This window comes from Spermophilus citellus, assembly GCF_964194105.1.
Source record: "Spermophilus citellus genome assembly, chromosome: 6".
Classification (NCBI taxonomy): Eukaryota; Metazoa; Chordata; class Mammalia; order Rodentia; family Sciuridae; genus Spermophilus; species Spermophilus citellus.
Window position 1 is genome coordinate 6741001 of NC_138187.1, and position 15392 is coordinate 6756392.

The 15392-nt window shown below is 46.6% G+C and overlaps 1 long non-coding RNA gene across 1 annotated transcript; it reads right to left on the minus strand.

The window, feature by feature from the left end:
* Positions 1-7313: 7313 nt before the first annotated feature.
* Positions 7314-9911, minus strand: LOC308652465. Its single transcript, XR_014022797.1, has 4 exons — positions 9807-9911; positions 8417-8462; positions 7699-7812; positions 7314-7485 (listed from the first exon to the last, which is right to left on the minus strand). It is a non-coding gene; the product is annotated as an uncharacterized lncRNA (long non-coding RNA).
* Between the last annotated feature and the right edge of the window lie 5481 nt (positions 9912-15392).

Here is a 15392-nt window from a genome sequence, read left to right on the forward strand (position 1 = left end):
GGGTCCCTCGGTGCGGGACAGGACCAAGGTTGCTGGGCGTTCCCACTGTGGATCGACTCCTGTGTGTCTCTCCGACTTAGTCGTTCCATCGTAGTTTCATTCGGTTGGATTATCCCGACATGGCACGGATTTAGCCACAAAGGTTTTGAATACAATGACACAAATATGAAGTGACTCATATGCCCATCAAATGATGAATGAGGGGCTGGGGCTGGGGCTCAGTGCTCAGTGGTAGAGCGCTCGCCTAGCTCGTGCGAGGCCCTGGGTTCGATCCTCAGCACCACATAAAAATAGAGGTATTGTGTCCAACCACAGCTAAAAAATAAATATTAAAAAAAGATGAGGGGCTGGGGATGTGGCTCAAGCGGTAGCGCGCTCGCCTGGCATGCGTGCGGCCCGGGTTCGATCCTCAGCACCACATACCAACAAAGATGTTGTGTCCGCTGATAACTAAAAAATAAAATATTAAAAAAATTCTCAAAAAAAAATCAGTCCTAGAGACTGACTTTAAAAAAAAGATGAATGGATTAATGAAACGCGGTGCATGTCTGCCATGTAATACTGTCCCTCATCCCAAACAGAACAATTGCTGACTTGCTAGAGGTTGGGGAGTGACTAATGGGTTCTCTCTTGGGGATGCTGAAGAAGTTTTGGAAATAGGTGATAATTGCATAGCCTTGTGACTATACTAAAAGCCACAGAATTATGTCCTCCAAAAATAGTGATATGTGAATCTCTCTCTCTCTCTCTCTCTTTTTTTTTTTTTTTTTTTTTGTACCAGGGATTGAACTCAGGGGTGGTGCTTAACTACTGAGCCACATCCTTGGCCCTTTTTATTTTTTTTAGACAGGGTCCAGGTTCTTGCTGAATTGCTTAGGGCCTTTTGCTAAGTTGCTAAGGCTGGCTTTGAGCTTGTGACCCTCCTGCCTCAGCCTCCTGAGTTGCTGGGATTACAGGCCTGAACCACAGTGCCCAGCATTAGATCCTAACTTAAAAAGAAGAAACACATGTTCAAACAAGAGGTAGAAAGTGGACCATGGGTGGAACTCAATGGTAGAGTGCTTGCCTAGCTTGCACAAGGACACACACACACACACACACACACACGGGAAAATATTAAACTGTTGGTTTGAACAGGGCCGGGGTTGTGGCTCAGTGGTAGAGCAATTGCCTAGCATACATGAGGCACTGGGTTAAATCCCCAGCACCACATAAAAATAAACAAATAAAATAAAAATATTGTGTTCATCTACAACTAAAAATATATTTAAAACAAAATGCTTTGAACAAACTGAGCTCAGTGATGCTCACCTCTAATCCCAGCCACTCATCAGGCAGAGGCATGAAGATCACAAATTTGAGGCCAGCCTGGGCAATTTAGCAAGACCCTAACTCAAAATAAAAAAAGACTGGGGGCCTGTTGCACACTTGTAATTCCAGCAGCTCAGGAGGCTGAAGTAGGAAGATTGTAAATTTAAGGCCAGCCTCAGCAACTTAGTGAGGCTTTAAGCAAAGAACTGTCTCAAAATAAAAAGGGCTGGGGATGTTGCTCAGTGGTTAAGAGCACCCTTGGGGTCAATGCCTAGTATCAAATTAACATTAAAAAAGTGGCGGAGGGGGAGAGAGGGAATGGGGCACTAGCTTAGCATATGTGGGTTGGATTCTCAGCACCGCATATAAATAAATGAATAAAATAAAGGTCCATCAACATCTAAAAAAAATGTTAAAAAAAAAAAGGCAGGGATGTAGCTCAGGAAAGAGCACCTCTTAGACTCAAATTCTAGTATAACAAGTTTGAACACCCTGTACTTTTAGTGTTTGCATCATTCACATTGTTATTTTATTTTTTGAACTGGGTCTCCCTAAATTATGCCGGTTGACCTGGAAATCCCAGTTCTCCTGTCTCAGCTTCCCAAGTAGCTGGAGTCACAGGTGTGCACCACTGTGCTCAGCACATTTACTTTAAAAAAACAAAAAATAAAACTAAAATATGCTTTTTTTAAAATTCTAGACATGTATTTTCTGTATATTTTCATAAAGTTTTTATGCTAAAATCATTAATTATTTAAAGTGCTTGTCAATTGTTAAGCTAATTGGTAAACTTAGAACTTCAGACAAAATCATTGCTGTGTTTTGCATTGATACTTACTTCATTCTCTGGTGCCATATTCATGTTTTTCAATGAGATTCATGTTTTAAGTTTAAAGTCAGGGCTTTATTTATTTATTTTTTTATTTTGATTGCTGGTTTCAGAGGTTCAGTCTGTGGTTGGCCAACTCCACAGTTGTGATTCATGAAGCAGAATACCAGGGCAGAAGAGAGCTGCTCAGTTCAAGACAGCCAGGAAGCCAAGAGCAAGTGGTGGCTTTTCTGTGGGTGAGGAAACAGTTTGTTGCAGTGAACATCTAATCAGATTTGAGTCTCACTAATCTGCTGAGCGCCTCCCTAAATTTCAGTCCAAGATCACTTGGCTCCATTGTTTTGGGCCCATGATGAGACACTGTAATCCCAGTGACCTAAAGCAGGATGGTCAAATGTTTGAGGCAAGCCTCAGCATCTCAGGTGAGTCCTTGACTCCAAATACAAAATAAAAATGTCTGGGGATATTAGCTCAGTGGTAAACACCCCTGTGTTCAATCCCAGTACCCCTCTCCAACAAAGTAAGACTTATGAATATTTGGATTTCAAATACATTTTATTTATTTATTTATTTTAATATTTATTTTTTGGTTGTAGTTGGACACAATACCTTTATTTATTTATTTTTATGTGGTGCTGAGGATCAAACCCAGGGCCCCACACGTGCTAGGCAAGCACTCTATCGCTGAGCCACAACCCCAGCCCCAGATTTCACATACATTTTAAATTACTAATGGTTGTAAAATTTTCTAGTTTGTTGTCATGTACTGAAAGAGACCAAAGAAGCATGGCAAACAGCCAGTCATAGTAGCACAGGCTTATAATCTGAGCTACTTGGGAGGCTGAGGCAGGAAGATTGAAAGTTGGAGGCCAACTTCAGCAATTTAACAAAATCCTAAAATATTTGTTTATTTATTTGCTTCCTCTTTTTTTTTTTTTTTTTTGTTTTATTTTTTTGGTACCGGGGATTGAACCCAGGGGCACTTAACCACTGAGCCACATCCCCAGACCTTTTTGTATTTTATTAGAGACAGGGCCTCCCTGAGTTACTTAGCACCTCGCTGTTGCTGAGGGTGGCTTTGAACTTGCCATCCTCCTGTCTCAGCCTCCCAAGCCACTGGGATTACAGGTGTGCTCTACTGTGCCCAGCCTCTTGTTTTTAATTCCCATAATAGATCAGTTCATCCAGCAGCCAGATTTGATTCACCACATTGTTGGTCAAGGGTGAAATTCTCATTCACTCATGTACACACATCCTACAGAAAAGACATAGAAGCAAGTAGTGATCACCATGCTGACTCTGAGGTTCCCCTAGGAAAATACATCCTACGCACAAGGTCATTTTTTACATTAAATAGATATATTCTGATTGAGTCCCGCCTTCATGAGATCACTGATTCCCATTTTCATCCTCTTCCACTTACCTAGGTAAGGAGCTGTTCACAATTTATAAAGTTGTGTTGACAGCACAATCAAAATATAAGATCATCAGATAACTGGACATCTTGGAGAAAAATATATTATATGTGGATGAAATAACCTCATTGGAATTAACTTGTTCACAGTTTGAACTCTTAGGCTGTAAAGTAGTTAAAATATACGTAAGTTTTTCTAGCAAGCTGGAAAACAAGCTATTCAGGATTGCATATGAAGGGCTGGGGATATAGCTCACTTGGCAGAGTGCTTGCCTTGGATGCACCAGGCCTTGGGTTCAATCCCCAATACACACACACACACACACACACACACACACACACACAAGCATATGAAGTGTTTCTGAATGTGGCAATATTTCATCCACACATACTGAAATCTAGGTGTGTTACACCAATGTTTCTCCTCCCACCCTGAAATTCATAACCATCTCCACTTTACACTCAGGATTTATGACCAAGTCCAAGGGCTTAAGAGAGAGAAAACACAAAGACAACACACAGAAATTTTATCTGCTTTGAGACAGCAGAAAATCCCAGTTGCTTCAGTTACCAGAGCCAGTTAAGCTGCTTAGGGAGTTCACTGTGTCAGGACAAAGCCTTGATTTTCAGGGTTGAAGAGGCCAGATGAAGAATGGATTCCGAGTCTCAGCTCAAGGTCAAGGTCCTCTGAATCAGAAAGAGCTGGTGGGTCAGTGGGTTTTCACTTGGCGGTGGTCAGGCGCGCGGCGGTGGCGTGCAGGGCCACGGGACCAGGCGGCGGTGCAACTCGGCGGTCGCCTGGCCCCGGAGCTCGCCAGAAGATGTCTCCGGCACCGCGCGACAGGCCGGCCGGCTGCGCCAACAGGCACACCAGGGCTTGCGAGCCGACCTGCTCCAGCGGGCGGAGGAGCGGCGCGCCCGGGTCCGGCGTCCGCGGCTTGGCCACCGCGCGGGCGCCACTGCCACGGTTCCCGGGTGCGCAGGCACGGCGCTAGGCGGGGCGGCCCTGGGTCCTCCGGATGGGCGCGGGGCCGAGTCCGCCAGCAACACAAAGGAAGGTCCCCGGCGGGGCGTCGAGGGGAAGCGCGGAGGCCGAGGAAGGGGATCCGGGTCCGAGCTGCCTGGCGCCCGTGGCGTCCTCCCACCCGCCGGGATTGCCCTGCCACACGAATGGAGCCACGAGTCCGACCCTGAGCAATTTAGTGACACCTCGTCTCAAAATAAAAAATAAGGGCTGGGGATGTGGCTCAAGCGGTCCGCGCTCGCCTGGCATGCGTGCGACTCGGGTTCGATCCTCAGCACCACATACCAACAAATGTTGTGTCCACCGAGAACTAAAAAATAAATATTAAAAAAATAATAATAAAATAAAAAATAAAATCCTGACATAGGACCGTGGTTAAGTGCCCTTAGGTTCAGCCCCCAGTACCCAAACACACAGGAATCCAATCGCAAATGACTTCAACCCTTCAGTTAGAGGCCCCGTGGAGCCTGGGTCCCTGGACAAGTGCCACTCGCGTGGACGACTTGGAAATTGTGTCAATGGGTCATAATGTGAATGCTATAAACAAGGTTGATATAGAAATAATTTTTCAAAACAAGTTAACATGGGAAAAGATGGAACGCCCTGATTTTCCTAAGAGTCAATGCTTAATACTGAAAAATGTAACTCAAAACATTAGCCCCCATGGCTGGGGGGGAAGGGTAGAGCACCTGCCCAGCATGTGGGAGGGTCTAGGTTCCATCCCCAGCCTCCCCCCCCACACACACACACAACAGTGGCCCATTTTGAACAACCCACAACATTTTGAAAACAATCCATCTGTTTACATGCTGTGGCAGTTTTCAGAGTGAGCACCCTGTCCACAGTCCCACTTCCTGTTCCAGGAAGAAAGCTATTTCCTTCCTCCTCCTGCAGGGATGGCACTAAGGGGACACACGTGGGAGGGGGTCAAAACTCCCAGTGTTCTCCTCCTGCCCCCAAGCCAAGCCACCCATAAGGAGCATCTGTAAGAACCTTGCAATGCAGCCAGGAGAGCCCCTCTTGGCTACCCCAGGCTGCCAGCTTACCACCCCCCCAATCCCGGAGAGCCCACACTTAGTTCTTTTTTTTTTTTTTTTAATTTTTAATATTTATTTTTTAGTTCTCGGCGGACACAACATCTTTGTTGGTATGTGGTGCTGAGGATCGAACCTGGGCCGCACGCATGCCAGGCGAGCGCGCTACCACTTGAGCCACATCCCCAGCCCCCACACTTAGTTCTTGATGGGGGAAGGGGGGGGGCACAGGGCAGCCATCAGGCCTGGGAGACTTCCAGGACAGGGAGGTGATGAGACCTCGCCATCCTGGGAGGGCTCAGCAGAAGGGCTGAGGTCTCCTGGAGAGAGGCCTGGGAGACGGGGTCACTCATACCCCATCCCAGGGAATGACTCCCTCTGGGCAGAGGATAGTGGAGATGATCAATGCACCAGCCAGCAGGGATAGGGGTTCAGGTGCTTCAGCTATTGCAGTCAGAGCACACTCGCACACAAGGCACTTAAAGTGTGCTTTTACTTATAGATGGAAAAAGGGACAACAGAGCTGGTCCCCCAAGGCTCAGGAACGTGGCCTGTGCCCCACTTGCACCACCACTGTGGAACCCTGAGTGGCAGCCTCCCCTGGGTTCTATACCTCAGGTGCCACAAGACTCCTGGCCAAAGTTTCCAAGGACAGCCTGTTGTGCTTGTAAGAGAAGGCATAACAAACTCAGGCTGCCCTGGTCAGCGCCTCCCCAACTCAGGATGCTGCCTGCCCTGGAGAGGCAGGAATAAGGCCTGGCTATTTTGGGTAGTTCCTCCCTATCTCAGAATGTTGCCTCCCAGTACATTCTAGGTGCCCTTGAGGACTACAAGGGAAAGACCCCCTCCCCAACTGATCAACCAAGGCCACCCATAGAACTGTCCTATGAGCCCTGTAGGAAGAGTAAGGGCTTCCCAGGGGCCCAGGGCAGAGCTCCCACTGATCTCTTTCAGGCCAAGGGCAGCAGAAAAGGGAAACCTCAGGGACCCCACCTGGTTATGGTCTGTGGCTTGTTTTCCAGCCTGAGGAGGCCCATGGTGTGAAGCCTGGGGATTGGGGGGCCCAAAGACAGTCTACCTGATCTAATGGCCCAGGCCAGGCAGCTTTAGTGCAGGGCCAGGTGAGGACTGGTGGATGGCAGAGGGTGCCATGGTGGTGGGTTTGAAGCTGGGTCTCAAAGGATCCAGAATTGTGGAATTCAGAACCTGCTGAGGGCCATTACCAAGTAGAAATGACGCATCAATTTCCTTGCTAGCGTACCCCATGTTAGTGATTTCGCTGTTGACATTGCATGTAAGGTGACCTTGCTCAAAGACCAAGGCGGATCCGGGTTTAGAGCTGATCCAGGTTTGAGGAAGTATCCCGGTCCTTGGGTTTAGGGCGTTCCCGGTTTAAGACAAGGGTTTTAGGGAAGTTGGAGGTTGAAGATTATTGCTGCCGGGATTAGGGCGTTCCTGCTGCCTGAGCTCCCATTGAGCTCTCGTGAGACTCAGAGAGCATTTTGGGAAAAAAGCCTCGTGGAGTAGGTGATTTGGGTGGCAGCAGAACTGGGATTGCCCCAGAACGTGTGTGGAGGCCGGTGTGAGTTCGGGAATAAAGATTTGCTGTTTGAATCTACAAAGCTGTGTGGTGGCTCGTGATTCTGTGCCCAGCCAAGACTGCGGCAAGAACCTGCTTCTAGAAGACAGTCAGGCACACAGTTGTTGCTCAATCATGTTTAATCATTTAAAGTTTACATTGTTCACTCTTAAAATTTGAAACGTGTAAAATAGCACATCACCACACCACATTCCAGAGGTGGGGTGCTATTCTTCCACCGGTGCCTGGACAGGATTTCTATCAATTTATTTTAAACAATTCCTTTGTCTTCTCCTAGAAGAGAGAGAGAGAGAGAGAGCTCAGTAGAGCCCCATGAGGTGGGCAAGGGAGGCCAGCTGGCAGGACTAGGCTTCAAGGGCCATGGAGGGGCTACATCCTTCTCCCAGACCCTACCTGAGCCTCCCCCTTGGTCACGTGCTCTGCTGCCTCCAATGCCACCCTAGCCCAGGCCCACGTGCCATCAGGCAAGAGGCTGCCCATTCTGACCTGCTTTATGGCACAATAGGCGAGGCCAAAACCAAGAGCCACCACCAGCACAGCCCCGAAGAGCCACACCACGGGCCCACCACACGTCAGTTTCACAGACGCACCGAACATGTCCTGGACAGGGGAAGAATGGGTCAGCTGACCTAAGTGACCCTGTGTCCACCCTACATATTCAGGACATAGAGGGGACTATGGGCTCAGGTCCCGGAGGACACTAGGGTAAGACCAGTGAAAAATACAGTGATGTAGAGATGACCCCACTCCACCTTGCTCAATGGGAAGAATAGGGCCCCACCAGACCCCAACCCCCTTCTCTGCAGTAACTAGCTGGTGGCCAACCTCCTACAGGTCCTGGAGATCCCACCCTCCACTCCTAGGCTGGCAGGAACCTGGGAGACACATGGAGGCACTCAGAGCAGGCCTGGATGGTGAGAAATCTCACAATGAGGGCTGACATGCTACAGAGGGGTTCAAGGCTTGGGTGTCCAAGGTCCCTCTGATGCCCCATCACTGCCTCTCCAGGCTGGGAATGAAGGTTGAGGGCTCCTTTGGGTTTCCTGAGAGCTTTCAGGGCTGTGGCTTGGGACACCCTCAACTCAGGAGTCTTGGGGTCTGAGTCATCCTGGGTCTACCCAAGTAACTAAGGAAGTGACCAGGTCCTGCTCCTGTCCTCAGGAGTGAGTGGCTGGCCATCATGAGACCAGTCTTTGACTCTTACCACAGATAAGGCTATCCAGGATCCGAGTTCCATCTTCTTTGTAAGCCTGAAAGAATTCAACCATCTGGGAGAAAGCCCATGTCATGTTCTGTCACTCACTCCATCTTCTTGGGAGCCTTGGAGCCCCAGACCATGGCAGATCCAAACTCACCAGGACCATACTTGGACAAGAGGCAGAGTGGGCTGCCCAGGACTCCTGGGCTGTCCCAACCAAGCCTCCTTGTGTCTGGAGCATTCCCTGGGCCTCAGATCAGTGAAGGATCAAGGCCTCTGCAGGCCTGGGGGAAAGTGCTCAATGGCCCTTCAGGGCTGAGCATGGGGGCCATTGCCTCCTGAACTCCCCAGCCCAGCCCAGTGCTTTCCCAGCCCAGGATCCCCTCCACCAGCCTCAGTGCACTGGGGTGGTCATAGAAGCTACTCTCCACCTACCCCTCCCTACATCCTTCTCTCTGCCCCACCCTGGAGCTTCCAGCATAGGACCTGAGAAAAAGCTGCAGAAGGTTGGAGCAGAGAAGGGAACCCAGCTATCTCCAGCCTCAAGTTGCTAGTGGGGCAGGTTGAGGCCAACCGCTGCCATTTCTCCTTCAAGCTACAACCCTGTCTGGATTCTCCCAAGGCCTCTGCAAGCTGGGATGGCGACAGCTTCCCTTGGTGTCAGCCCCTGAGGCCTCCTGGCTTCTCATCTTGACTCACCTTGGAAAACATTCCCTCCTCTGGGAAGGAGCTCCCTCACTGCTCCCCCTTCTGAAACCCGCCCCCTTCTGCCTGAACACTGAGCACCCAGGGATTGATCCCTCACCTCTTCCTCTGCTCCTTGGGTGCTCGACGTCACCCAGCAGCCCAGTGCTTGTTCCTAGCCCATTTACTCTGCTATCCTGGCTCCCCTACCTCACTGTTCCCATAGAGCCCTGAGTCACCTGTGGGTCCTGGGAACCTGCAGTAGCACAAGCCAGAGCGGGCCTGTGCTTGGGTGGGGCAGTGCAGAAGCTGGGCCACCCTGGGATAGGTGTGGAGAAAGAGGCAGCCCTGGTCTTCAACCCACTCTCTGCCACTTCCTCCCCAGTACCCCTGCCTCAGCCCCCCATTTCTAACCTTCCACAGCCTTGACACCCCATGTCCCTGTTGTCCTTTTAGAAGGAAAGATCTGACTCTTACCTGCAAAGAGGGCCCCTGTTCCACCTGGGCCTCCTGTTAACTGAGAACCCTTTCTGGCCTTTACCACCCCTCCCCAGAGACCTTTTGGCTTCCCAGACTAACCCCTTGCCCTTACCAATAACCAGGGACTCCCAAACCCAAAAATGAGCCCCCGGGGGACTCCCACACCTGATAATGAGCTTCTTGAGGGACTCCCACCCCTGGGGGGGTCTCCCTCCTCCTTCCTTGCCCTCACCTCGGTGAAGAAGGTAATCCGCTCAGTTGCAAAATATTTTCTGTCTCAGATTGGGAACTCAAAACCAGAGCTGAGCGGCTGGCCCCACCCTATTTCCTCTTTTCTGAATTGACTTATTAAAATGATGATGGTTTATCTGAAATCATGTGATACAGATTGGCTCTGTGAAGGCTATGGGCCAGAGGCCCCAATGAACTTTCCCCTACCTGCCCTCATGCCCCACCCTAAATGAGCCTGCCACCCAAACTCCTCCCATGATCTGTTCCGGCTAAACACTATGAAACCCAGACCTTGTTAGAGCCCACAGTCATTTTCCCTCTCAAAAATGTGCCCCTCTGTTGCTTAATAAAACATCACTGATCCATTGAGATCTGTCTCCACTTCTTTTTCTTTTTGTATTCCCTTTCATGTGCTTTCATTTGGTACTAAACTCAAGAATGGAGTTCAGGACTCTTTACCCTTCACTGTGCTAAAGAACCTCCACCACTTTTCCACATTTCCCTCTCTCTGCCTTATACTCAAAGAAGGAATCCCTTCATGAATCCTGGGCTAGATTTTTGCTGCCTTACTGCCGTGTGGATGGAGCAAGGACCTACATAGGGTCTTTCATTGATATTAGAAGCATCTTCCTCCAACCTATCCAATCCAATTCCTTCCCTCCCTTATGTATTCAGACCTCTGGATCAGAGGCTGATTTCTGCCATTTTGTTCCTGCCTGCAACACTGGCCTTCTAGTTCTTCGGAGAGATAAGATCCCTTCCAGTCTCTTGCTGAGATGCCCTGACTGAGACCCTTGCCTTTTGGTTCATCTGGACCCTGGGTGTCCTCTACCAATGGGATTGCAGGAAGGGACACCCTCTCATTCTCTGGTGTAACTCTGAGTGTATAAAACTGCTGCAAATCCTGGGCTCCGGGCCTTTCAGTCCTTCCCTCTCCTCCTCCATCAATTGCCAAAGTGACCTGCCTCCAGGGAATTGTTCTTCCCTTCAGGGAGCTGTAGGAGATTTTAATGAGTACTTCTTGGGTAGCTCCTTTCCTACCCATTTGGACAGACACAGAGGCACCCCTGGAAAGCTTCTTACCCACCTTTGGCCCACCTTTTGGTCAGTAATCTTGTAGGTAGGATGGGGGGAGTAGAAAACCTGCTAAATGTTGTATATAATAATTCTATCAAATGGTTCCACTGTAATGACCCCCCACATGCTTTCTTTTCCAAGAAGCAATTTACCTGCAGCCTTGCCTGGCCTCTGAGGACAGGATATGTCACATTCCTTAGCAAACTACCTGTTCACTACAGAAGAATGCAGGCCCAAAATAATGTTGATAACGGGAACTCAAGTTTTCCTGAGGGAGGAGACTTTTGTGACCTGAAATTCCAGGAGGTTCTCAAGATAGAGCTTCCCTAGCTTTAAAATTAGACTATTTTCTAGACTCTCATAATACACATTGTCTCTCTGTACTCCCCACTCTGGCAGGAAAAAGACCAGAAAATCTGGCCTTTAATTAGAGTAAAACTACCCCTCAGCTCTCTGTCGTAGTTCAGGAACACAAATTGTTTTTTTTTTCTCTCGTGGAGATGTCACCCAAAACTCCAGCAGGCTTGCCTCCCACTTCAAATTGAGAAGCGTAATATGAAATCATGGTCCTGTGAGTATGAGGACCCAAAAGGACAAAGGGCACATGTAAGAAATTTTAAGGGCACAACTAGCTGACAAATGTCCTTGTTCGACCACGACGCAAGAAAAGACCACTGACTCCAATTAAAATCAAATTAAAGCAAGCTTATTATTTCAACCTGCCGGGCTGCCTTGCCCCTCAAAATCATGGGAGCCAAGGACAGCCCCGAGGCTTCTTTGTGGCCCAGTTTTATAGCCCAAAAAGTTACACAAAGGGGGGTTACAGATAACAACACTCTGAGGAGCATAACACAAGTTTACATTTTTGCTGGCCCCGGCATCAGAATTTATGGAGATCTTAGAGACTCAGAGAGGGTCGTTTTCCGGCCAGGGAAGGCCAGAATTTATGAGGCGTCACTAAGGTTTAGGAAAGGGTTGTTATATGGTTAGGGAAAACCAGACCTGGGTGAGTTCAGGGCACCGGCAGGCATTCCAATCAGCTTTACAACATCAACTAATGGCCAGGCCATACAGACATCCTGATATTTTTACAGAAAACAGAAATGAATCCTTCATAACTTGTGACAAGCTGGCTTCTGATCTAATGAGATAACTAGGCTAGGTATATCAGTCCTCCCTCAATTAAAATAGTTATCACTCTGAATGAGGCTCCAGCCAGAGGTCATGGAAGAAAGGGCAGAAATTACTGACCCCTAGAGTCTCTGGGTTTGGGGAGCTGTCTCCTAGCCAAAGAGACAGTTTTCTTGGCACTGGTGCCTATGTCTCTTTAAAAAAAAAATCTTTTTTTTCAGAGGGGATTCTCATCCTCAAAAGTTATAGTAGAGGATGGCATAATCACAGTTGAGAAAAGTGTAGGGCACGTCACATCAGAGAAATAGAAACCTATGATGGAGAAAAGGAAACCTAACTTGCAGACTGATGCTCACTTCCTGGTCTTGGGGCAGCACATGGCTAAGACGGCGCCTGGCAATCAGCCAGAAGGCGTTACCGTGGGTTGTGACAAAAAATCGGACCACCTCTAGGATAGACTCAGAACCCTTCTGTAATTCTGTAATATAAATTAGGTAAACAAATGAGAGTAAAGATGTCTTTAAAATTACTAACTCACAAGATTTTCTAGGTGGTAAACAATAGAGTGTTAATTTCTATAAAATGTCTAAAACATAATATCCGGGCTGGGGATGTGGCTCAAGCGGTAGCACGCTCACCTGGCATACGTGCGGCCCGGGTTCGATCCTCAGCACCACATACCAACAAAGATGTTGTGTCTGCCGAGAACTAAAAAATAAATATTAAAAAAAAATAGATTGGCATATCCAGGAAAACATCCTTCAAAAATAAAGGCAAAATGAAGACATTTTAAAAAAATAAATAAATAAAATAAAAATAAAACATAATATCCATTGCTTCTAGGATTTTTATTCAACAAGGAAGACATGGCTAGTACTGTTAACTATAATTGTCTGATCGCTTGGATTTTACAGTTAAAAATAAGTAAATTAGATTTAACATAATTGGAATTAATCATAAATGTGTTTGTTATAGACATCTGATTAATTTACAAAGTTAAGGTGCTAACTACTCTTTTTAAATTTTATAAGGCAACATATTTAAACATTACGTGTGTTTTCATAAATGGGTAAATGGAAAAATATTTAAGATTGTTTTGTCTGTGTCTTTACTGAAAACAAGGTTAAGTTTTATTTAGAGCAGCTAACTGGTCTTAAAGGAATTAGGGTTTGTACAACTCTGGTTAAACAACAACTGTTGTTTTAAAGTATTACATTACATTTCAGATCCTGAATTTTTCTTTAAAAGCTAAACTTGGCCAATATAAAAACATTAATGTGATTGTGGTTCCATTATTGGCCTCTTTGTATGTTAAGAGGCCAGTGATCTTCCAAGTATACAAGACTTTGAAGTATAAGATTTAGAAGAACATTTTACCAAGCTGGTGTTCTTCAAATTAATGTTTAAAGGTTTTGGATTATAAAAATTATGTTTCTTAGTTTATAGCTTAGTTTATACAAACTCAATATATTTTTACTACTGTTGATATCATTTTGTATTTTTCTTGTAAACTTTAACTGCTGTCTGTCAGTGTCTTACAGAAGTACAACTTTCAATATAACAACCTGAGTTAATTTGAGATAGAATTGTGGGGACAGACTAGGCAAGACAGCAAAGAAAGCAAGAAACACGGTTATTTGTCTGCAGCCAAATAAATTTATTTTTCAGAGGGCAAAACTTTTGATGTAATCAATCAATCCCCCTGAACCCCCAGCTCAGGCAGTTTCAGAACTTTTTTTTTTTTTTTTTAAAGATAGAGTGAGAGAGAGAGAGAGAATTTTTTAATATTTATTTTTTAGTTCTCGGCAGACACAACATCTTTGTTTGTATGTGGTGCTGAGGATCGAACCTGGGCCGCACGCATGCCAGGCGAGCGCGCTACTGCTTGAGCCACATCCCCAGCCCCAGTTTCAGAACTTTATACCCAGTGTGTAGGGAGAGGGACTCAAAAGTTCACAATCTGCAGAAGTTTACTTGAAAGCAGCTGTTTCTTTCACTGTTCTGAGCAAGTTAACCCTTCAAGGATAGCGTGGAGAAGGGGAGAGCTGCTTCTCCCTTTTCTTCCCTCCCCCTGCCAGCTATTACCAGGAGCCCAATTGGTAACACCTTCTCTTCTCTTTGAAATGAATAGGAAGCTTCACTACATTGACTATATAAATATATATATATAGTGTGTGTGTGTGTGTGTTGCTAGGAATTGAACCCAGGGCCTTATGCATGTGAGGCAAGCACTCTACCAACTGAGCTATATCCCCACCCCCTAAACTGAACTCTCTTGTAGAGATTCTTTTGCTGATAGTCATAATATAAAAAACAATTATGGTGAAGCTTTCTGGAGAAGATTAATTAAGATTTTCTGTGGAGGAGGGGGTGCCACTACAATAGGAGGCTATCATCTATAGACAAACAGGATGTGAGGCTAACTACAGACCCCAATTAAACGGAAGCCAGCCATAAATGACTGTCAACTTATTGACATTAAAGTTAAAACCTTTAAGACTCTCACTTTAATAAGGATGGCCTTAGCTTAAGCAACTCCATTTTAGAATAAACCTGCAGTCTCACCAGGCACAAGCCTATAGAGCCCTCCAATATGTCATCGGGCATAGCCTGATAAAATAAGTCACTTTCCACAAGAGTGAAGTCACTTGATATAAACATGTCACTTGCCTTAACCCTAATAGAGTCAGAAGGGTAATATCAGGGCGGAAACCACCAGACCATATGTTCTCTCTAAGATGTAAGATGTCTCTAAGAAACCTGGTAACAGTTGATAGGACCAAAACGGTACACAGAAGCCCCCAAATTTAGTATAAATAATGGAGCAAGGGCTGGGGATGTGGCTCAAGTGGTAGCACGCTCGTCTGGCATGCGTGCGGCCCGGGTTCGATCCTCAGCACCACATACAAACAAAGATGTTGTGTCCACCGAGAATAAAAAAAAAAATAAATAAATAAATAAATATTTAAAAAATAATGGAACAAATGAACAGATATTCAAGCCAGCGATACTGATACTGATGCCCACATTCCAGAGAGCCTGATGAGGACCTGTACTGGCATCCCAACTCTTTTCATCACCTGCCTGATTCTCTGCATCATCTTCACTGCTGTAAAACTCTACAGCAGCCTCTTGACTCTGGTGAGAATGGTGACATCCACGTTCGACCGTCTTCTCAACCAGGAGATCTTCACACCAGGAGAAGCTTCCATTGGTTCCTGACCTAATTGTTGTGGTCTGAGTGAGTGTGCATCTGCTGGACTTGAGGCCTAAGACTTAAGACTTTAAATCTAGCACTTAAGCCTAACATGCAGAAGGAATGTCTGTAATAGGTCTGTCTTGATTAAATGTGTTTGCAGTGCTTAGATTTAACTTAGAA